The sequence below is a fragment of the Eurytemora carolleeae genome, unplaced genomic scaffold (assembly GCF_000591075.1).
Source record: "Eurytemora carolleeae unplaced genomic scaffold, Eaff_2.0 scaffold217, whole genome shotgun sequence".
Taxonomy (NCBI): Eukaryota; Metazoa; Arthropoda; class Copepoda; order Calanoida; family Temoridae; genus Eurytemora; species Eurytemora carolleeae.
The window spans coordinates 201,565-225,082 of NW_019396108.1; positions in this window are offsets into that span (position 1 = coordinate 201,565).

A 23,518-nucleotide genomic window follows, 5' to 3' on the forward strand; every position below is an offset into this window, starting at 1 on the left:
TGACAGCGCTCCTAGGACTCGGTTCACTCTTAACTACCTGAAATCTAGTCAGTAGAGATGGCTGTATTGCTGGAGGGGGAGGCACTAGCCCTATCCTCCAGATTTTGTACTGGAAAAAGTGTAGTGTATGTAAAACTAACAGATTCTGCTCTCAAATCACTAGAAGAATCTGTCCGGCAAAAGGTAAATGACGAAATGTCCATGATTTATCTGGCACGATATGGCCGAAAATTTATCAAATAAAGTCGAATCCCTGAGTTTTACCGCGTTTGACACGAGTTTCCATAATGGTTCGAATGAATTCGAATATAAAATATTACATAAGAATCGTTCCAACTATTCTGGAACCCTCTTGGATAAACCCGACTTGTTTTAGTTTTAGTTTTTGTACTTTTGCGCATTGGTTTGAGTTTAAAACTAAGTCGTGTTAAAAACAGGTTTTTAGGCCTAGGCCCACTCACAATTCAGACCCATTTTAACCTGAGATAATTCGACTTTTCTCTGCTATAATTAGTTTAAATTGCTTTTTTCACAAGCTTCCTGCCTGCCATTTTAGTTTCCACTTTTTTAATAGTTGATTTTTAAATGTAATTTATTTGTTTTACAATTATCTATTAGAATACTGCACAATGCACATGTATTCTCTACGTATCTATTTTTGTTGATCTATTTATAAAAAAAGTGTAATTTACAGTGTGGAAACCGCAACACGTGACAAACAAATTATTTTTAAAATTAAATTACCGATTAATTTTTTTCTTTTTAACACACGTCCGTTATTTGCAAGTGATTTTGAATTGAATTTTTGTTTGATATAAAAAGCTGCGACATTTTCTGTAAATTCTAACGTGTTGAGCTGGAGAATATATCAGCTGTGTGGACGTGGAAAAAATATTGTCCTTGGGAACTGCACTTGCAAGATTTCAAAAATATTTTCATAATAATCATCATATTGTTTGTTGGTATAATCAGCTTTTTAAAGAAGAAATAATTATTTTTTAACGAATTTTTTTGGTTTGTTGTGCCATTCTCTATCTTTATCTCCCATTTTTTTGGTAATGTTACATCTCCTATGCGCAACATCCCTCCTACTGAACTTCTGACCTACTAACTTTCCGACCTACTGCAATATCGGACCTACGCCAGCTGTTTATTTTGTATTTTTTGAGGGTTAGGTTAGGTTAAGACAAGCTGAGCACTGCCTTTAGGATAGACTAGGGGGCCGAGTGCCGCGGCTAGGACAGGCTAGGGGCCGAGCGCTGCGGCCACAAGTCCATTTAGCCGCTGTTAATCCATGTGCTAGTAGGTCGGATGTGTAGAATAGCGGATTTGGCATAGGTCAGAAGTGGAGTATAGCGGATTTGCGTAGGTCTAAATATAAACCATAAGTTTTTTTCTTCAATTTTTACCAATATGTAGGAAATGCACATAGGTCTCCAATTTGAAGTCATATTTTCCCTTTAACAAAAACTCCGACATTTTTTTTCTAGAAATAATATATATAGTTATCAACATTTTTCTAGATCTCCCTTCGCACCTAATTGCGCAACCTGGTGTAGTAATGGTATGAGTTAACTATTAACAATATGTTAAATTGCAACACGCTTAAATTTAAAATTTCTTGAGTGATTAAAAGAAAGATATGAAGCAAGCCAAGCTAATTAAAAAATGACAGGAATTCGCAATTTCAGGGTTAAATTACTTATTGACTAAATTTTCAATAAAATAGGCCTTTATCGCTCGTTAATAAGTTATTTGTTAGAAAATAAAATGTTGTTAAGAACATTTACAAAAGCAAAGTTACAAAGCACTAATTATTATTGCTGGCTTATCAATTTTTCGTATTAATTATTATTACAAGTGGCGGTTATGAAACAAGAATGGTTAAACATGATTCATTTAAAGAAAGAATTCATGAGAAAGATGAATATTAGAGAATGATTGATACTAGAGATGGATGGATACTAGAGAAGGATGGATACTGAAGAAGGATGGATATTGGATTCTGAAGAAGTATCGATACCGGAGAAGGATGAATACTGATGAAGGATAGATACTGGAGAAGGATGGATACTAGAAAAGATTAATACTGATGAAGGATGGATACTGGAGAAGGATAGATACTGGAGAAGGAGTGATATTAGAGAATGATTGATACTAGAGATGGATGGATACTAGTGAAGGATGGATACTAGAGAAGGATGGATACTAGAGAAGGATGGATACTAGAGAAGGATGGATACTAGAGAAGGATGGATACTAGAGAAGGATGGATACTAAAGAAGGATGGATACTAGAGAAGGATGGATACTAGAGAAGGATGGATACTACAGAAGGATGGTGATATTAGAGAATGATTGATACTAGAGATGGATGGATACTAGTGAAGGATGGATACTAAAGAAGGATGGATACTAGAGAAGGATGGATACTAGAGAAGGATGGATACTACAGAAGGATGGATACTAGAGAAGGATGGATTCTAGAAAAGGATAGATACTAGAGAAGGATAGACACTGAAGAAGGATGGATATTGGATCCTGAAGAAGTATCGATACTGGAGAAGGATGGATACTAGAGAAGGATAGATACTGAAGAAGGATGGATATTGGATTCTGAAGAAGTATCGATACTGCAGAAGGATGTATACTTGAAGATTGATACTGGAGAAGGATGGATACTAGGGAAGGATGGATACTAGGGAAGGATTGATACTTCAGAAGGATGGATAAGAAAGAGATGAATATAATAAGAAACACATAATTCAACAAAAATTCCATATATCCTGGAAATGAACAAGTTTACGTGATTGTCAAGTATAGGCCTAGTTCCTGCTTGCTATATGCATGCATGGCTGCGCCGTGAACACAACAAAACTGGTTTTTTACTCAAGTAATGAGCAGACCTGCCCTCGGGCTATTGATATATTTGGTGGGCTTCGCTCTCTGTCGCTCAATTCAGGCCCTTCGCCCAAGCCCGTAGTCAACCCGGGGTTTTTTTGTCCAGTTTTAAAAAGTACGCTTTTTATATCTGGTTTGCAATGGGGGGGGGGGTATTAGGGTCAGCAAAGATCTTGCTTGTCATTGATTAGGTGGCGGTAGTAGGTCTCGTAAACTGGGACAGCTGATCCAAGTATGGAAATGTGAAAATGTTGAACGAAAAGTCTCACGCTTAGTCAACATTAAGTGTGTGGGGGGCATAACCCCCCTTTTGTTTTATGAAAGGGGAATCCCATAGATCTGAAAAATCTTGTTATGCTGGTTTTTTTTTTACCATAATCAAACATGGACTCAATCGTAATAATTGAGTACGCGCTACATGGAAATGTTTAAAATTTTCTTGAATATGTTTTTCTTGATCCTTCAATTAAATCTATTATCTCATACCTCGTGCCAATTTCTTAAACCAGGCGTGAAGTTAAAATTAAAGCTATAATTATCGTTTTTATTTATTTTCTCACGGCTCCAGTATATTGATCCAAACCTATCAGATTTAAAACCAAACCTAAAGCTACAAAAAACGGAAAAAAATCTCCGTTCATCTCTTCCTGTTCGATCCCTGATAAAGGATTGAGGGATGTGTAGGAGGGGAGTTCAAGGTTTACTCCAGGTACCAGGGATAACAGGGTCTAGACTAGACATATTGTGAATATCAAATACTACCCTGAGAACACGGATTTAAATCTGAATGTCTCACAGTTCTAATGTGTACAATGTACATGGATGCAGGGGAAGTTTTGAAAACCAATCAGATTAAAGATATTTAATAAATCCATATGTTCTCTCTTATACAAAAGCTGACATAAATGATTTATGATAAATTTGCAAAGTTTGCAGCATTTAATAAAAATTCTCGTCATCGCTTAAAGCCTTATCTTTGATATGCAAACTTAAAAACTTTTTTTTAAAGCTAACTTCAGTACTATGAACCCCCAAATCTGCTTAGTGTTCTTAACTAGTTTTAAAGTTTTCACAATCCAATTTTTTTTCATCAGGCCTTCATTGTTTTGCCATCTCAGGACANTGTTATGTTAATTGTAGGGAATATTGTTAGGTAATGTTTAACAAATATAGATAAATATATGAATATATAGATGGATAAATTAGTCCGTTATTATCTTATTTCATTGCATTGTATTATTCCTTTGTTACGCTATTACTTCCTGTATCACAGATAGATGGATAGAATCTTTGGATAGATGGATAGAAGGTTCGGATAGATGGATAGAAGGTTCAGATAGATGGATTGAAGGTTCGGATAGATGGATAGAAGGTTCGGATAGATGGATAGAAGGTTCGGATAGATGTATAGAAGGTTTGGATAGATGGATAGATAAGGAGTAGAAGGATAGACAGATGAATTAGATCTATAGATATATTTGATAATGGATATATATTAGATATAAACGGAATAGTTGGAACAGATGGATTGATAGATAGGATAGATGAATAGACGAATAGATAGATAAATAGACGAAATAGAAAGATGAATACACGAATAGATAGTTGAATAGACGAATAGATAGTTGAATAGAGGAATAGATAGTTGAATAGAGGAATAGATAGTTGAACAGACAAATAGACGAATAGAAAGATGAATAGATTAATAGAAAGGTGAATAGACGAATAGAAAGATGAATAGACGAATAGAAAGATGAATAGACGAATAGAAAGATGAATAGACGAATAGAAAGATAAATAGAAGAATAGGAAGATAAATAGACGAATAGAAAGATAAATAGACGAATAGAAAGATAAATAGACGAGTAGATAGATGAATACCCGAATATACCATATGTTGGAATACAAAAAATGAAATATTGACAAAGTTCAATTTGGTTTGATGAACTGTGATGCCTCCTATTTAAAATTGTATCTTCATTTCTTTTTTAAAATTACTAACCACATTGTTAGTCGGTTTTCTGTATGAAAGATGTGATTATAATTCATAATTTCTTGGTTTAATATAACTTTTCTCATTAAAAGTTTTTCTTGATTGGCTTGTAGGATTTTTTTTCATGATTTTAATTGTTTTATATTTTTTCAGGGTAGTGAATTTCGGGCCTGTCCCACTATACAGCTTAGAAACTCAGACGGGGTGAGTAATCCAGGATATTTAGGCCCAACAACATTTTCTAACCGTCAATATACCCCCCCCTCCCCTCGTTCATTACTGTAGCTTTGGTGTTTCAGAAAAAACTTGCTACTTTTTCTTCCAAGAATTTTCTTTCCTTTGGGTTCAATTTTTTACAGTTCAGTAAAAAATCTAAGATTTTTCTGAAGAATAATCATCCCTAGCTTGTTTTTAATATGATCTGGTAGCCCCATCATCCTACATTCTACAAGTGTTCTAAACTTTATATCCTACGTCAAGAGTACTCCGTTTATAGATAACAATTGATACTGTCCAAAATTTATATTTTATGCAATTTTTCTGCTTTTCGTTGATATTTTTGTTCTTTTGAATGAGAAATTGCTGAATTTGATAAAAGTAGAAATCTTTTATAAGTTGTATAAACCTGAAATCCTGAAAAGGTTGGAAAAAAATTCTGTCCTAAGAATATTTGAATTTTCGTTGTGTATCCTTGTAGCCTGGAAATCACCTTGGAATGAGCAAAATGCCGGTATGATTCACTCCTAAGCTTTCTATCTAACATTCTATTCTTCTATTTATCCATTTATATATATATACTAGGCTTTTAGGGCGCTTCGCGCCCATCTTCTATTTAAATGTTTTTTTGTTTACATTTTAAAACAAAGAATTTTTTTTGCGGATTTAAAAAAAAAATTCGCGGATTTTCAAGAATTTTATTTTTTTTTTACAAAATTAAAAACCTTTAAAACCCATTTTTTAAAATTTTTTATCATTCATAAACCTTCCCTGTGGTCACGTGATGGACCCGATCGGTTCATCCGTTTTGACTGGATACAAACAAACAGACAGACAAGACAAATTTATATATATATAACATTGTATCCTTCTTTCTAACATTTTATTCTTCTCTCTAACATTTCATTCTTCTGTCTAACCATTCTATTCTTCAATAAACCAATTTATCCATTTATCCATTATTCTATTCTTTAATATGTAATTGAACATTCTATCCTACTATCTATTCCTTATATTCTTCAATATACAAATTTATCAATTTTCTAAAATGTTTCTACTTTTTTATAACTTCTGTTTTTATCTCAATTTACTTTTAATATATCCTTTGTCTTTACTAATCTGCTTTATTTTATAATTCCTACATGCCTACCATACTTTTTTGTCTCAGTTCTCGTTTTTTTATCTATCCTTGACCCTCTGCGATATCTACACTCTCTTTTCGTGTTTTTATCCTGTCTATCCTTCTTTCTATCTATCTTGTTAATAAGCTTTCTATCTATTCTTAATTTTGCTTTCTCAGTATTTATCCTGCTTTTGTGTTCTCAAATGTCAAGCTGCCCCATCAAATTCTCATGATTCTTTAATTATCTAAAAATAACACATTTTTTGCCAATTAATTTTTTTCAGTGGTTTTTGTTTCAATTTTATAAAATTGTGGGATTTGACGTAAGGACGGATAATTGGAATAATTCCTGGATATTTTATATTCTGGATTATATAAACCTGGTTGGGGCGGCGGTGTCAATAACCTATATACTTGGACATGCCGGCCTTGGAAATCTCCATTCCACATCGCATTCATATTGTTTATTCTTTCTAATTATCGATATCAAAGCTGGGATATCTGAAAGCTCCCCCCCCCCTCCTCCGTACTTTAAAGATGAAAATTGCCACCTCCCCTTTTCAACACGAATTCCTATATAAAATACAGATTTTAGTTCGAGATGCAATCTTTTTGCATGGTTTGGCAAGATTAGCATATAACAGACTTGCAAACGCATGAGCTGCGAATTGATGCGAAGTTTGTCGTGATTGCAAACCGGTTCTCCCTTCGCCAGCATTCACAGTCTACACGCTGAAACCATGTGACCTTCGGACAGTTTGTTTTCAACAATAATGCTAAAGGGACTGTATGCGTAATTTCACATGTCTGATTTACAACGGTACCCTTTAAAGCTTTGTTTTATCAAGAATGAATTATATATCAATGTTTTAATCTTGAGAACTGATTATTTTCAATTGTGGGTTCTTTACAAAAGTGAATTGTGTATTTATATTAATGAAAAACTCAGGAATTATCAGAATTAATCAATTTAACGTGGAAAAATACAATATATTCCACATTAATGGTCAGATAACGTTTTAAAGGGTACTTTTGTGAATCGGGTATTGTCATCTTTGCATGGAAAGTCTCTTTAAATAACGCTTACAGTCTCTTTAAATAACGTGTAGTATTTATAAAATTGATTAAGGGGATCGGTATATTGCGTGGAGATAAATCTTTACTTTTATAATTATATCTCACATTCAATATATACTTAACACATTCAGTGTTTAGCCAGGGCATTATAGTTTCTTATTTTACCCCAACCCCCTTCCACTCAATATATACTAAATGCATCAGTGTTTAGCCAGGGCATTATATTTTCTTATTTTACCCCCACCTCCTTCCACTCAGTATATACAAAATATATCAGTGTTTAGCCAGGGCATTATAGTTTCTTATTTTACCCCCACCCCCTTCCACTCAATATATACTAAATACATCAGTGTTTAGCCAGGGCATTATAGTTTCTTATTTTACCCCAACCCCCTTCCACTCAATATATACTAAATACATCAGTGTTTAGCCAGGGCATTATATTTTCTTGTTTTACCCCCACCTCCTTCCACTTAAAAAAATTAATTTTCCCCCTTTTTTGTTGATAAAGGAATTGAGTCTTTGTCATGAACTCAAAATTACGAATGCCAATATATTTGCAACCTGAAGATTTAAACCTTTGATATTTCAGAATTAGATCATTTGATCTATCCAAATCCATAGTTTGAAATATCTTACAACATTGAGTTGTTAAGAGAAAGCGATTAGATAATCAGAGTTTGTGGCAAAGACTCAATTCTTTTCGATTCTTCCGTTTTCTTCTATCTCATTTTTTTCCGTGTCTATAATTATATTGCTTGTCTGTTTGTTTGTACACAATAAACGTCAAAACGGCTGGACCCAAATTTTTTGTGGGACCTCGCCTGACCTCAGAGAAGGTTTATTGATGATCGAATTTTCAAAAAAATTTCCCCTCATAAAATTCGATTTTTATTAAATTTTTGAAATTTTTGAAAATCGAAGAAATTTTTTGTTAATCTGCCAATTTTGTTTTTGTTTTGTTTACGATGTACACAATGAGAACACGTTCACTGTTCACAATTTAAATAGAAGATGGGCGCGAAGCGTCCTAAAAACCTAGTATCTATATAATATATATATCCGATATTTTATATTTCTCGAGTAATTTCCGATTTCTGTATAAATCTCTGTTAGATAGATTTATAACGGTAATCATTTAATTCATCTTTCTCACGCTAACTACCATCCAATTCTTTACAATACACCCACCTCCATTCTCTACACCCTACCTCCAATATTATCCATTCTTTTTCATCCCATTATCGTCTCTTTTTCCTCAACTCAACAACACACACTCCCCTTTTTGCCATTTTTGAATAATTTATCCTAAATTTGTTGTTAACTATATTTATCTGAATGTTTCAGAATTCTCTAGTTTATTAACAACTTATTAAAACTTCTTATCAAAAGAGGGAGGAGGGGTCTGGGGGAGTCCCTTGTTAATTTTTGTTCCATTTAAATATCATGTTGTGGCTCTGTAGAGGGGGGGGGGTTGCAGGTGCTGGGGTAACTGACCCGAATTTTGATATACGTGCGGGCTGGTGTTGAGGGGGGGGGGGGTTATCATCAGCTGATTGTTAAAAATCAGCTGTAACAGCCCCTCGACACTAAGGGATACAAACGGGAGGGGAGGGAGAGGGGGGGGGCACATTGCAACAGTAGCACTATATATATATTTAAATATATATGATATTAAAACTGTCGTTTTCCTGTCCATGGGAGTCCATGTCCTTGATAAGCAAATGCTCAAACCCTAGCTGTTGGGCGTTTTCATTAAATGTTATGAAATAATTGTATAACATTTTTTTTTAAATACAAAAACATATTTAAATTTAATATTTTTCGGTCTAATCTTGGTTAATTAAACAGTGACCCCTAATCTATCTAATAAAATTAATTTTATTATTTATTAAATTTTAACTTGGCCTCTTAATGAATTAAAGACCTTAAACCTACTCATGCATGCTTCAACTTCATTTTTCAACCTTAAATTTGTATGTATTTTATTTATTTATTACAGTTTTAACTTTTAATAATCTTTAATTCTTTAACTAATAAGAATGTTTATACTTAACATTTAATAATATAAATTTATTTAAATGCCAGAAATTCAAATTAAATCATTAAAATGTCAATGTTTAGAAAATTAATCCACTACAGTTCTTGTAAAAACAATGTACAACAAGTAAACGATTATATTACATCAACAATTTTCAAAGATAAAAAGAATAATACTTTGTAAACATGCGGCCCTTATCTTTTTCAAGCGATTTAATGCAACACGTTTTACTAAATCAAATGATTAAAACAATATGCCCCCCCCCCCCACCATCTATCAAAAAAAGGTATTTATGTAAATTATATGTTGTGCATTTTGTCGATATTGGATAAATGAAAAGCTCGGAATTTTGAAGATTGTCATATAGACTTTACTGTTTTTATTTTATATAATTCAAATTAGCCCCCCTGTTCTCAGCAGTCATATGATCTACACAGTATTACACACCCCTATTTAACCCAAGCCAACTGCTAGCCAAAATATTAATATGATTCTATTATATGATTATTTCATTGCCAAATCAGGCTCTTCCTTAAACTTAGCAAGCAACTAGCATTTTTGAACCGGTTTCAGATCCGGGTTTTTACTACTGGCCTACGGAGAAAAAAATCAAAGATAAATCCTTACCAAAGACTGTTGTTATGGGCAGGGAATGGATATTAAAATATAATCTGTTTTATATGTTGCAAATTTTCGTTGCTCTGCCACTTTCTCGGATCAATTCTACAGCGTCGAACGAGCACGAAAATGGCCAAAAAAATACAATTTCTGTTGAAAAACGTTTGGGTTTCTGTTGAAGTGTCAATCGTACTAGAATATAGGTGGACGTAGCGAATCCGTGAAGGCATTTTTTAAATTAATTGTCATTTAAATTATTGGAAACATTCTCTTTAAAAGAACTAAGTTTGTCGGGTTGAGTGGTCCTACTAGGCTTAGCCTTGGCAGACATCGAAGCTCATATTACAATTATTGATATATACATAAATATGTACACAGATCTGGAAACTTTTGAATTTACGGAACGGATTTAAATCGGATCAAATGAGTTAAACTTTCCGCTGAGATTTGACCACTGAGAGAAGAGAGAATAAGTTAAACTCGACTGACTTCATTAAACTTTGTTCGAGCAATTGAATCCTAAATCTACTAGCCTATAAGGTATATCTACTAACCTAGAAGGTATATCTACTAGCCTAGAAGGTATATCTACTAGCCTAGAAGGTATATCTACTAGCCTAGAAGGTATATGTGCTGGCCTAGAAGGTATATCTACTAGCCTAGAAGGTATATCAGCTGGCCTAGAGGGTATATCTGTTAGCCTAGAAGGTATAACTGCTGACCTAGGTGCCTAGGTGCTGACCTTAAGGTATATCTACTAGCCTAGAAGGTATATGTGCTAGCCTAGAAGGTATATCTACTGACCTAGAAGGTATATCTGCTGGCCTAGAAGGTATATCTGCTGGCCTGGAAGGTATATCTGCTGGCCTAAAGGTATATGTGCTAGCTAAAAGGTGTATCTACTAGCCTAGAAGGTATATCAGCTGGCCTAGAAAATATATCTGCTGGCCTAGAAGATATATCTACTGGCCTAGAAGAAAAGTATGTACAAAGTATGTACAAAGTATGTACAAAGTATGTACAAAGTATGTACAAAGTATGTACAAAGTATGTACAAAGTATGTACAAAGTATGTTAAAAAGGTGCGTTGCGAAAAGACCAAATCCTTTTTGTGAGATAACTTGAGCAAGAATTATACAACTTATAATAATACAAAATTATCCATCTAAACCTTGCCTTAGTATCATTCATTCTATTCATTGTATAATGTATATAAAGTTAGTTAGTCTACTTCTAAATTTATGGTTTATTTATTAGATGAATTCTGGGCAAATCTTTATAAATAAATAAAAGAAAAATTCAGGAATTTAAGAATAGAAATAATCCAGTAAATCTAAAAATAGAACTCTTGAACAAAAATTCATTCTCTTGCAACTCTGCTACGTCAATCTGTATAAGATATTATAATGTGCAATCTTTTTACAGATATTTTTCACAAAATTTTAGAACCAAGAATTTATTGAAAGAATGTTTCTAAAAACTTATTTTGAGAGCTCTGATTGTAATTTAAATCAAGCGGCTCCAAACACCGATCATTAAATATCATAATAGCAAGATATGTTGAATAACAATTCCATAGTTTACATGGATATGACAACATTTGATTATTAATTCTATAAATTACATAGTTTAAATAGTTCTGGTGAAACAATAGATTACTCAGATAGAACAGAAAAAGAATGATTGATTGAATCAGTAATATTCGTTTGTTTTTACTTTAAAACCTACTGATTCTCCAAAACTCCTGCTTCTCTTGTCCTATCAATGTAATCTATGAATAGTATTAACCTTATTCCTTTTATTCATTTTATATGTTTCTCTGACTTTTGGCAGTTCGAATTTAATCAATTTCTATTAATTGAAGTAAACAAGATATTTTTCCCTCATCCTTCATCCTCGATCCTACTCATCTATCAATCATGCATATTCTCCTTAATTCTTCATTTAGTATTTTCCATCCCTTGCCTTTTCATCTTCATACTTTCATGTGTTTCTTTTTATTTTTCTCTTTCTTGGCTCTTTTTTTCTGAATCTTCGTTTTTTCACCTTACTTACAATTTACTATTTTCTTCTAATTTTTCTTTTCTTTCTGAAACTCTTTCCCGACATTATTTTTCTTTCTTTCTCGAAACTCTTTCCGTACATTAATTTTCTTTTATTATTTTCTTGCTGCCGATAAAATTTAACAATTTTAAAATCTGTATTCACTAGAATATGTTTTAGCCTGGGCCAAATGTGTTATCTAAAAAATAAACAAAGATAAAATATTTTTGGCTTGTATTTCTGAACTCAATGGTGCAACATCCTACAATCCACCAGATTTCCCCCATATTTACTTCCCCCCCCCCTAGTTCCTATATTCCCCCTCTCATCTTCTCTAACTCTCCTGGTTTCTCTGATGCCTGGAGGCTAGGGGAAACCTAAATTCATCTCAAGTTCCATATTAAACCTTTCAATTAAATTCTGCAAGTAAAGACAGTCTTATATAATAATTTTGCAATGAAACCACACTTGCATATTATTATAATTGTGTAATCAACATTATTTAAGTATGTTCTCTCGACTCCAATTGTTGAAGTAATAATCCTCGTATTGACTAGATGTCTGATTAAGGATAGAAACATGTTACTTAAACCTGCGGTTTAACCAGGGCTAAATATAAATCCTCTAATTCTCCATATGGTGGAGGAGTAGCACGTGGTGTTGAGGGGGGGGGGGTTAGGGCTCTTGATAAATATTTGTGACAAACATAGCAAGGGAAGGGAGAAGGGGATATTGGCTACAGGTGATAGATGAATACCCGGACTGGTTGTAGAAAGGGGGGGGGAGGTGCAAGGCGCCGACAATTCCTGAGATTTTATGTTAATCATTACCTCTTGGTTGGAGCAGAGAATTACCTAGATTGCCCTTCTTGTATTATTTGATATTGGTGGGATTAGGGAATAGAAGAATATGTGGGAATAATGCGGGATTAGAAACACACAAATCTTGTAATAGGATGAAATATTATAATGACTTAATTATCCCTTGTGTTCAGTGTTCAGTACCAGTCCTCATCTTTCCGCTAACTTCCTATCTTTTAAAGTTAACCCTTAACTCCCTCCTACCACTCTCCGGGGGCCACCCGCCCACCCCCACCCTCTCTTTATCCTGCTGATTATTTGTCCGATCTAGAAAGGATAAGATGGAATCGGTCCTTATCCTTTCATACATCTCTCCTCGCAAATACCAAACCCATAAACACCACATCAACTCCAACCAAAGGATTGATGATTAAATAATCTCTCCGTCCTGTTCCCTATCTCCCGAAACTTGCAATCCACCAACTTCGTGCCCTTTAAAAAGCAAGCTGTTTCAAGGAATATTCTTGTCTTTTATATGGTTTAAACTTGTGTTGCTGAGAAGACTTAGAGTTGGGTTCTGTTACCTAACTGTTAAAAACCTGTTCCTTCTCTTCTACCCAACCCTAAACTTACCATTAAAAAGTAATACACCAGCTGAATTGACGAATAAACCAAGGATGGACGAAAACTGTGGTTTCAGGATAATTTAGATATCTCGGTATGTTGAAACTATGTGTACTATGATTGTGGTTCCTGAGTTAAATAATGGTCGGATTCAAGTTTTGAAGGTTTGAGAGTTCTCTAAATACAATTTTCTCTGGATCTAATCAAGCCCCCGGGTTCATTGGTGGTGTCTTCGTCCTTCAATCATTGATATTTTCTCTCTCCAGTTTCTTTTCATTTCATTATCCAGAACCACTAGACCATACATGCTAAATGTTTACTACACAACTCTACACTTGATTGAAACTAAGAAGTCGTTGCATAATCTTTTAATCTTATGTAAAAAGAAATCTATAGACCCCCCCCCCCATGTTGCAAGTTCGTCTCCGGTCGATTTATTGGACGATTTGAAATATCAACTAAATCATCAAAACAAAAATTTTCTTCTATCTCTGAAGCTTGCATTTGTGCAATATATTCCTAACTTAAATTTCGTAAATTTTTTTAAAAACTTAATTCTATTAGTTTTGTTCAATATATAATATTTTTAAAATATAAAATGAACTGAAAATTTTCATTGCCAAGTTTGATGAAAAGCCTCTAAGCCTAGCCTTGGTTTATTAGATGTGTGGCCCAGACAAAGCTTTATATTTACCATGACAAACCAAGCTTAGAATATTCCAACTAAGGCTATATTGAATACTAAGCCCTTTGTTTTAGTTCTGAAGCTAACAATACTAAAATGTTAAGATTTAAAGGTTGTTGTTAAACGATCGTTTAATGAATAACATCTTTAGGGATCTTTCAAGTTTCAAATCAGCGCTCTCCGTGTACATTTTGTATTCATTAATTGACATAAAACTGCATAAGTCTATCCATTGTTATGCCGTACGCGTTGCGAAGATCAGTCATTTGCTCTCTTTTGTTTGTTAGGTAGAATGTCTCTCCAAACCAATGTTATTTAATTCTACCTAAATCTGTCAGTGAAGCCGGATACATTTTCCAGGAAACCTTTCTTTCCTTAATAATATAGGAACAATGAATACCGATATGTCGTTTTCTGTTCCATTGTCTTGGATTAAACATACATAAATACCGGATTCAAGTTAGCGAATGGAAAGTATATTGACCCCGGGGAGACTAAACCCTTCCTTCTTGAGTATATATGTATACGTGTGGGGAGTGTGTTTAAGGACCCTACAGCTCCAGGTTCAAGGTCAGCTTGTAACGGACCAAGGTGATCCATGAATGAGGAAGTACACGAGAAAAAAATGAAAACTTCGGCGTTACTGTGTTCCTTCAATCCTCACAGCAGCCAGGGGGGGGGGGTGATTTTGTTTTGCCCCTTCTCTGGGTGTAAAACTAATCTACCTCATAGTTACAGATGGGGCCCGCTACGGGAGGTTTTTATTTACAAATGTTGAAATTTTATTGCGCCCTAAACATCAAGTTCTCAACATTTAATTTTTATTTCTGAAAATTTAATCCGGGTCTACGAAGAATTTATCCGGTCTGAATGAAGCGTGCAGGCTGATAAAGATCTTAGTTGGTTGAATCTTCAAGGATCTGTGATCCGGGGCCAACCCGTCTCAGGGTCTTGTTTTAAACACAGGGACGGAGATTTTGTGTATCCTGGTTTACTTAGGTTTCATTTTATTAAGTAACCGTACTGATTAACCAAATCACATTGATTTAGATAAATGTAAGATTAATTAAGATCTGCATTTAAAATTTTTATTCTGAGTAGATAAATTAAATTCAATGATCTGTTTAGTTTCCAAACATCGTAAAGCAACACTGAATTCCTTTTCTATGTTTAAAAACGGTATATCATCATGGAGCAGTGATACGGGTAAATTTAAGCAGTCAACCAGACATGGGTGGGAATTTTGAAGGTAGGGGAGGGGGCTTGAGGAGGTTTATAAATGTAATCTAGTTATTTTAAATATTAACGAAAGTTGGGAGAGGGGGGAGGGGTTCTATCTAATTTTGCATGTAGAGCAAACCTTCCCTCCTCCTACTCTAATACGGAAGTTTTCAACCATTGAGATTTGAAATCATTATAATCTGCCAACTCTATTATCTTACAAATTCATTTTAACATTCATTCAGTCCTGGCAGTTCATTTTATCTTTCTTCTTTTAACTTCCATTTTTCATGCATTTCTTTCCTTTTGTTTTTGTTGTTTTTTAATTCACTTCTTTACGAGCAATTTTCTTAATTAAAATTAAATATATCTGTGTTTATTTTTCTCTTGAAGGTTACTTAATAATTCTCAGAGCGTGTTCTAGATATATAATTAATTCATTGATTAATCAAACTCTCATTCTTCCAACCTTTGTATTTCTAAGATATTGGAGAATACTTGGATACAAATACTTGTTTTGAAGGAACTTTACATTTTTCATATTTTTCATCCCCCTCCAGGCTAAAATAGAGAGAGAAGTTTGAACCTCTCTGCTGGGATAAATGTTGAATCTTGAATTCTTAACTTCAAATGTCAGACCAGACCATCGGCAACAAATACGAGAGAGAGAGGGGAGAGAAGGTTTAGGAGGTAGACATTGAAACTGGACAAAGCCTGGGGAAAACAGGTTTACATCTCGTCTGCGCTGCTTTGCACTACGCAGGGACCTTTAACCCCCATAGCAGGGAGGCGGGGTTACTTAATCATACACTTCAATAGTTAATCTGGGTAAATATTATGGTCTTTGTAAACCATCTTTGTCTTGAAAATCGATTCATTTATTAGTCTTCTTTGTACTTTGGTGAGCCTATATATAGGGCTAGGGCTTATACTAATAATGGACCAAAGTTGAGGGTAGCGTGATAACAGATTGGTTTGAAGGTTTTATCAGGATTATTTAGAATTTTGGTTTAAATCGCGGGATTAAAAATACACCGTAAACCGTGCCTCCGGCTCAACTCTAGTTCAAGATCAGTTTTTAAACCTTTGTAAAAATAGTAGCTGTACCTCCAGTTTTAGTCTAATCGTACCTCTAATCCTATTCTCCAACTACTTCCAGTCTTATTCTCCCTGTACCTCCAGTCCTGTTCTCCCAGTCCTATTATCCCGTTACCTCCAGTCCTATTCTTCCTATACCTCAGTACTATTCTTCCTTTACCTCCCGGCCTATTCTCCCTTTACCTCCAGTTCTATTATCCATGTACCTCCAGTTCTATTATCCTTGTACCTCCACTCTCCAGTCCTGTTCTCCCAGTTTACCCTGGAGCTGTTTAGCCGCTGCCAATCATCCTGTTGTATATATATATATATATTGAATTAATGAGTAATCAACCATCTCCCAGAGGTTTAGATAAATACTTCCTTCATAATTGTCCTATCCGCTCTCTCTTAACATTGTAAACAATTTAAATATTAAATCTTGATAAAAAATTGGTTAACAATATTGACGTATCTAATAATGTGAATTTGTATGGACTTTAATACAAGATGAATTAATATCAAATGTTTCTGAATGATAGTGGTCAGAATTGAAGATATTCTATCCATCCTTGAACTCTGGTTCTCTAAAAATTCCCGAATTTTCTTGAAATGTTTTACATTCTCCGTGATACACCATCTTGGAAAGAACATGTCACTCAACCTTCCTTCTTGTGCCGGGATATAATACCTGCCGGGATATAATACCTGCTGGGCATTATTAACCTTCAATATTAGTTGTGTACAGTTACAATATGCTTTAGGTTTAAACTCCTGAGTGACGCAATTAATACAACGTGACGCAGTTTTTTTTTTAACTTAGTGAATATTTCCTAATTTTTTGTCGATTCAAGTCGGTCAATTTTTGTCAACTATTTTGTTCAGGTCGATATTAGTCGTTACGAATTTTAGTTTTTTTTTCTGCCTGAGCTTGCCTGAATCAGTCGCCACTAGAAGTTACCGGTTTCTTTAACTTTATATTTTTAGTCATGCCTAGAATTTGTTTTAGGTTAATTTTTAAATGGAAGCGTGACCTCTGTATTTTATCAGGGGTGAATCAGAATTTAATTGATCATCAAAACACATTCACAGGACTTTCAAATAATGAAATTACTTTTATTACAAAAGAATGACAAAAAAAGAGAGAAAAATCTAGCAACGACGTGTCGGTTAATGTAGGGCATAGGAATGAGGATTGAATAGTAGAATATTACTCCGGACTAAGGATTGAATAGTAGAATATTACTCCGGACTAAGGATTGAATACTTGAATATTACTCCGGACTAAGGATTGAATACTAAAATATTACTCCGGACTAGGGATTGAATACTAGAATATTACCCCGACTAAGGATTGAATACTAGAATATTACTCCGGACTAATGATTGAATACTAGAATTTTACTCCGGACTAAGGATTGAATACTCGAATATTACTCGGGACTAAGAATTAAATACTAGAATATTACTCCGGAATAAGGATTCAATACTATAATATTACTCCGACTAAGGATTGAATACTAAAATATTACTCCGGACTAAGGAGTGAATACTATGAAATTACTCCGACTAAGGATTGAATACTAGAATGTTAAACCGGATTAAGGATTGAATACTATAATATTACTCCGGACTAAGGATTGAATACTAGAATATTACTCCGGACTAAGGATTGAATACTATAAAATTACTCCGACTAAGGATTGAATACTAAAATATTACTCCGCACTAAGGATTTAATACTAGAATATTACTCCGGACTAAGGATTGAATACTAGAATATTACTCCGGACTAAGAATTGAATACTAGAATTTTACTCCGGACGAAGGATTGAATACTAAAATATTACTCCGGACTAAGGATTGAATACTAGAATATTACCCCGACTAAGAATTGAATACTAGAATTTTACTTCGGACTAATGATTGAATACTAGAATATTACTCCGGACTAAGGATTGAATACAGATACTTTAATTGTAATATAGTAATGCGCGTAAAAAAATATCTTCTGAGCTGGGAACTTTTGAATGGTGGATATCGGGATTAAGGCTTAATCCACTCTTTTTCTTAATCTCCAGATTAACATAATCTTGCAAGATTATCTTAAAAGTGTATGAAAAACGATAAAATTCAAATAAATATTTAATCATCTGAGAAACTGTAGCAGCCAATCAGAGAAAAGCGGCCAACCAATGAGAGAACAGAAATATTCTCATTGGAGAAAACAATTAACGGATATCCAGGGAGAGAGAAAAAGAGTGGATTAAGCTAAAATGAAAAGTTTCCACAGTGGATATTCGGATCAAGAAGTCAGGATTAAAGTTTATCCATTCTAAAGTTTTCAGCTCTGGATATTAATTGTTCTAAGATATATTTCTCAAGAAAACTTTCCTCGACAATGTTTTGAGTTCACATTTGTAACTCCCCTCTTCCCGTTTTCTTCCGTACACCAGGACGTACAGTAAAGTTTACAGCTGACTGTACATGATTAATACGAGTACAGAGAATAAAATAGAACAATATCATCTGTCGCCCTGCTGTTGAATTGGTCCAACTTTCTCCTCATCTGTTTAAAGGACTTTTGTCTTACATAACATGTATTTGAGACAGGTTTTCAGAATTGTGAAACTATTTGTTTACTATGTGTAATATGCTGATGAAGAGAGTATAACTAACTGTACCTATGCAACCGTAATCAATATTTTTAGTCATTGTGGTTGGACAATTGGACATATAATGCTGTATGGTGAAGCTCCCCCCCCCCTCATACACAGGCATTTATATCCCTAAGTTAAAAATAAGCCAAAATTGTTTTTCTTTCTTTTTTTACATGACAATGAAAGCGAAAACATTAATTAATAATAAAAACAAGATCCGGCGCGTTTTTTCACCCCTAGTGAGGGGGTTTGTACTGCACCCTTATTGTGTAAAGGGGGGGGATTATTGAAATCTAGGGCTTCTCATCCATTCACGTGTATGTTTACATCTTCAGTGGACAATATCTATCACACATAGTCATTATTTCCTTGTGATAAAGATATATATGTATTTAAGTTATTTTTATTCAATAATTTATATAAATAAATGTGTTCAGCATTGGTGGACCTGGATATAATAGTCGAGCAAAGAAAAAAAGTAGAACATTTTTAGAAAATATTCAGAACTTTGATAGATAGATAGGACTAGCCCTATGGAAGGTATTCAAGAATAGGGGAGTATGAAGTGGGAATTCGAGTGTGGGAATGATATTCAAATGCATATGGAGGAGGAGAAGGGGGGGGGGGGGTATCCTTGAAATGGAATCAGGATTGACAAACATACTTTTTTAATCTTAACTGCTGGTTTTAAACTGATTTAATTAAAGCTCCGGGTTCATTCTTGATTAGAAGGAGGAACCTTATCGGCCTGGTTAGATGGGAGTGAGAAGGGGGGGGGGGTTCTGGAGCTGGGAATGAGTTTTAAGAAGATTCGAGATAAAATTTTTAGATTTCTTTCATTAAATTGCCAACGAGAGACCACAGCTCAAAAAAGAGAAATTGAAGTCAAGGACTCAAATTCTCCCAACTAAAGTACTGGAAGTGTACAGTGTACAGTGTACAGTGTAAGGGAACCGATTTCTGGATTCAAATTCTTTCCAGTTTTACTCAAATACACACTTCTACCCCGTGTACTCGCTTTACCCCAGTACATATCTCTTCCCCGTGTACCTGCACTCTGGTACATACCTCTACTCTGTGTACCTGCTGTACTCTGGTACACTCCTCTACTCTGTGTACCGTTGAACTATGGTAAAGATCTCTACTCTGTGTACCGTTGAACTATGGTACAGATCTCTACTCTGTGTACCGTTGAACTATGGTACAGATCTCGGCATGATGTCCTTCCTCTTGTTTCAATACTTCCTGATAAATTATTTATCAGGGCTCCGGAGGAAAATTCCTACATTCAACTATTCATAGCACATAGGACCTGGAGAACTCGGAACCTGAACCTTCTCCGGTCTAGAACTTGTACTTGATTTTTTTAAATGTTTACTCACTCAAACCTCGAGATTTGTCCAAGATAATGGTTAAGTACATAATGGATGTTTAAACGAGTAAGAAATGACTATAATCGACAAATCTTTTCAATTAGGTGTCTTTCGTCACGGATTCGTTTTTAAACATTAATTCTGTCCTACTTTATGAAAATATTTCTTAATGATTGAGCAGTTAAACGAGGGACCTTGGTCCCTGTCCTGTATATATAAGCACGAAGCAGGCAACAGGCAGAAGTCAGCTGTTTCTGAGTTTAAAATCAGCTGATGTTAAACCCACACACGTACACACACTCACACGAACATACTACCTCACTTGCGCATTTCAAACTTCGAACAAAACATTAAATAAACATGCATTTTGTTCACTATCATAATCTCAAATATTCATATACAAAATTGAATACATAAAATTGAACCCTATGAATAGATTTCCACATCAATTTGATTTTTAAATTACTTTTAATAATGTATACAAATTCTTGGTTTGATAAAAATAAATTGTCCCAATTTTAATTGAGTAATCAACATAAGAAGGGGGAGGTTTTAATTTAGGTTTAGTCAGGATTTATAAATTAAGGTTGAGGAAATAGGAAATTAATTTTGAGGATGAGAGAGGAAGAGAGGTTTTATTATTTTGCTGAGTATGTTGGTTTACTCTCACTCCGTCTTAGAACTTGGCCAACTTTCTCCTGGGTGATTTAGGAGATACTGAGATATCATTTCTTTTATCAACCTGCAAATTATGTCGAAAAAATACTAATGTTAAAATATATCATCTCAGAATTGTATAGATTTATATCCATGTTAAGGTTTAACAAAAGGTTGCAAGTCCAATTCGAAGTTTTACCCTAAGATCGTAAGTTCATGATTCAAAGATTGGATATCCAGAGTTTGTTCTGAAGGTTGGTTATCCATGGCAAGGTTCAACTAGTGTTAAGTTCAACCTAGAGATGACTAAGCTTGGATATTGGATATCTATTGCAGAGTTTAACCATATAACGATATCAGCAAAGTTATACCTAAATAATGGATATGCTATTTAGTTTTGACAACAAAATTGGATTTCTTATCTATTGAATATCCTAGTGAAGGTTTAAACCTATCTTGATTCTCTGGACCTAGGTTTAAACTTAATCTGGACATCCTGGACCCAGGTTCAAGCCTAATCTGGATATTCTGGACCCAGGTTAAAACCTAAACTTGATATTCTGGACCCAGGTTTTTAAACCTAATCTGGATATTCTGGACCCAGGTATTAACCTAATCTGGATATTCTGGACCCAGGTATTAAAACCTAATCTGGATATTCTTGACCCAGGTATAAACCTAATCTGAATATTCTGGACCCAGGTTAAAACCTAATCTGGATATTCTAGCCCAGATTTAAATCTTATCTGGATATTTTGGACCCAGGTCAAAACCCAATCTGGATATTCTGGATCCAGGTTAAGACCTAATCTGGATATTCTGGACCCAGGTTAAAACCTAAACTGGATATTCTGGACGCAGGTTTAAATCTGGTCCGGAATTAAAAATATTCGCACGGGCAACGGACCGGGCCTAAACAAAAGCTTAAAGGGTCAGAAGCTGTGAATCAGGAATTTTACAATTGGGGGGGGGGGTGGGTTGGGGCAATCCGCCCCCCCCCCCCACCCCTATGAAACAGTCTTGATTCTTGCATTCTTTAACTTTTGCAACTTCCAAGGACTTGAGAAATATTTAAACTCTATTTAGCATTATCAAGTGTACTTAATTATCAATGTAACTAAAAAGCTTGTGTTAGTCACCGAGGTCACAGTGAACTTTTTTAATGCAATTATGTTTTAGAAATTCAGTTTTATTTTATGTTTTAATTCTAACCCCCCTCCCCACTGGCCCTTCTCCAATATAGCTGTAAATATGTTCAAGCTACACTCTCAATTAACTCTTTGTTGCTTTGTGTTAAAAGATTTAAAGAGTGATATTTAACAATTATAGAGAATTGTGCCCACAATTCCGTCTCATAAGCGTGGGATTCAAGTCTGAAAATACGTGGATTCAAATTTAAATTGATTTGAACAATTATTGAACCCAATCAGGGATAAAAACTCCTTTGTTCGAATTTATATTCTTTAGAAGTTTTCATCAACCAAGCCTAGCATTCCGTTTTAAGATTCAGCTGTCTTTGAAGCTTATTTTTTAAATGATATATTTCTGGCTTATAAAGCCCCCCCCTCTCCCGGGCTTAGGAATTGTATCATCATCACTGTTAACCCCTCCCCCACGCGACCCCCTGCCTACTAAAGAGCTTCCCCTTGTCCCCCCCACACACCCCACCCCTTACTTACCCAACCTTACTACTATAAATGACGGTTAGAAATTTTTTCCCATTCGCGTGGAAATTCAAGCAAGCATTGACATGATCAACATGCATAGACGCAACTAGGGGGAGGGGAAGGACATTCCCCCCGCCAAGTTCTCAGTTCTTTAAAAAAGCTTTTCTTATCGATAAATAAATGATAATACGTACGTACACTGATAATCATGTTTAACTGATTTTTCTTTCTTTTTTTCCAGGTTATTGTGGTTCCTGGGATTGGAAATAGTAAACCTGAAAGATTTGGATTTACCATCAGCAATTTAGAAGATGCAGGATCTTTTCACTGTCTCCAATCTACGTCACACGGGTAAGCTTCGACTTTCGACTCGGTCGCACAAATTCAAAATATTATGTCGACAAAATAATTAGAACTAGATACAAAATTTGACTAGTATGTCGAAAGGGCATTGACTGTGACATAAGGAAGTTTTTATGTATTCTACGCATTGTATTCATGTTTTGATATATTTATGTACGCCTATATAAGAGACTGCGGAGTAGTGTTTTTGCTCCCTCTAGTCGCTAGATAGATCTCAGATTCCTGTTCAGATCTGAGACACGGAAATAAAACCAGCTTCTGAACTAACCAACTCAAGTACACGTGAGGTGGTTGGGAATAGGAGGGGGGAGAAGACAGCAGTTTTAGAGGGGGGGGATGATGCAATGAGTAAAGAACGAAGTAGCTGCGCTAAAACTGGT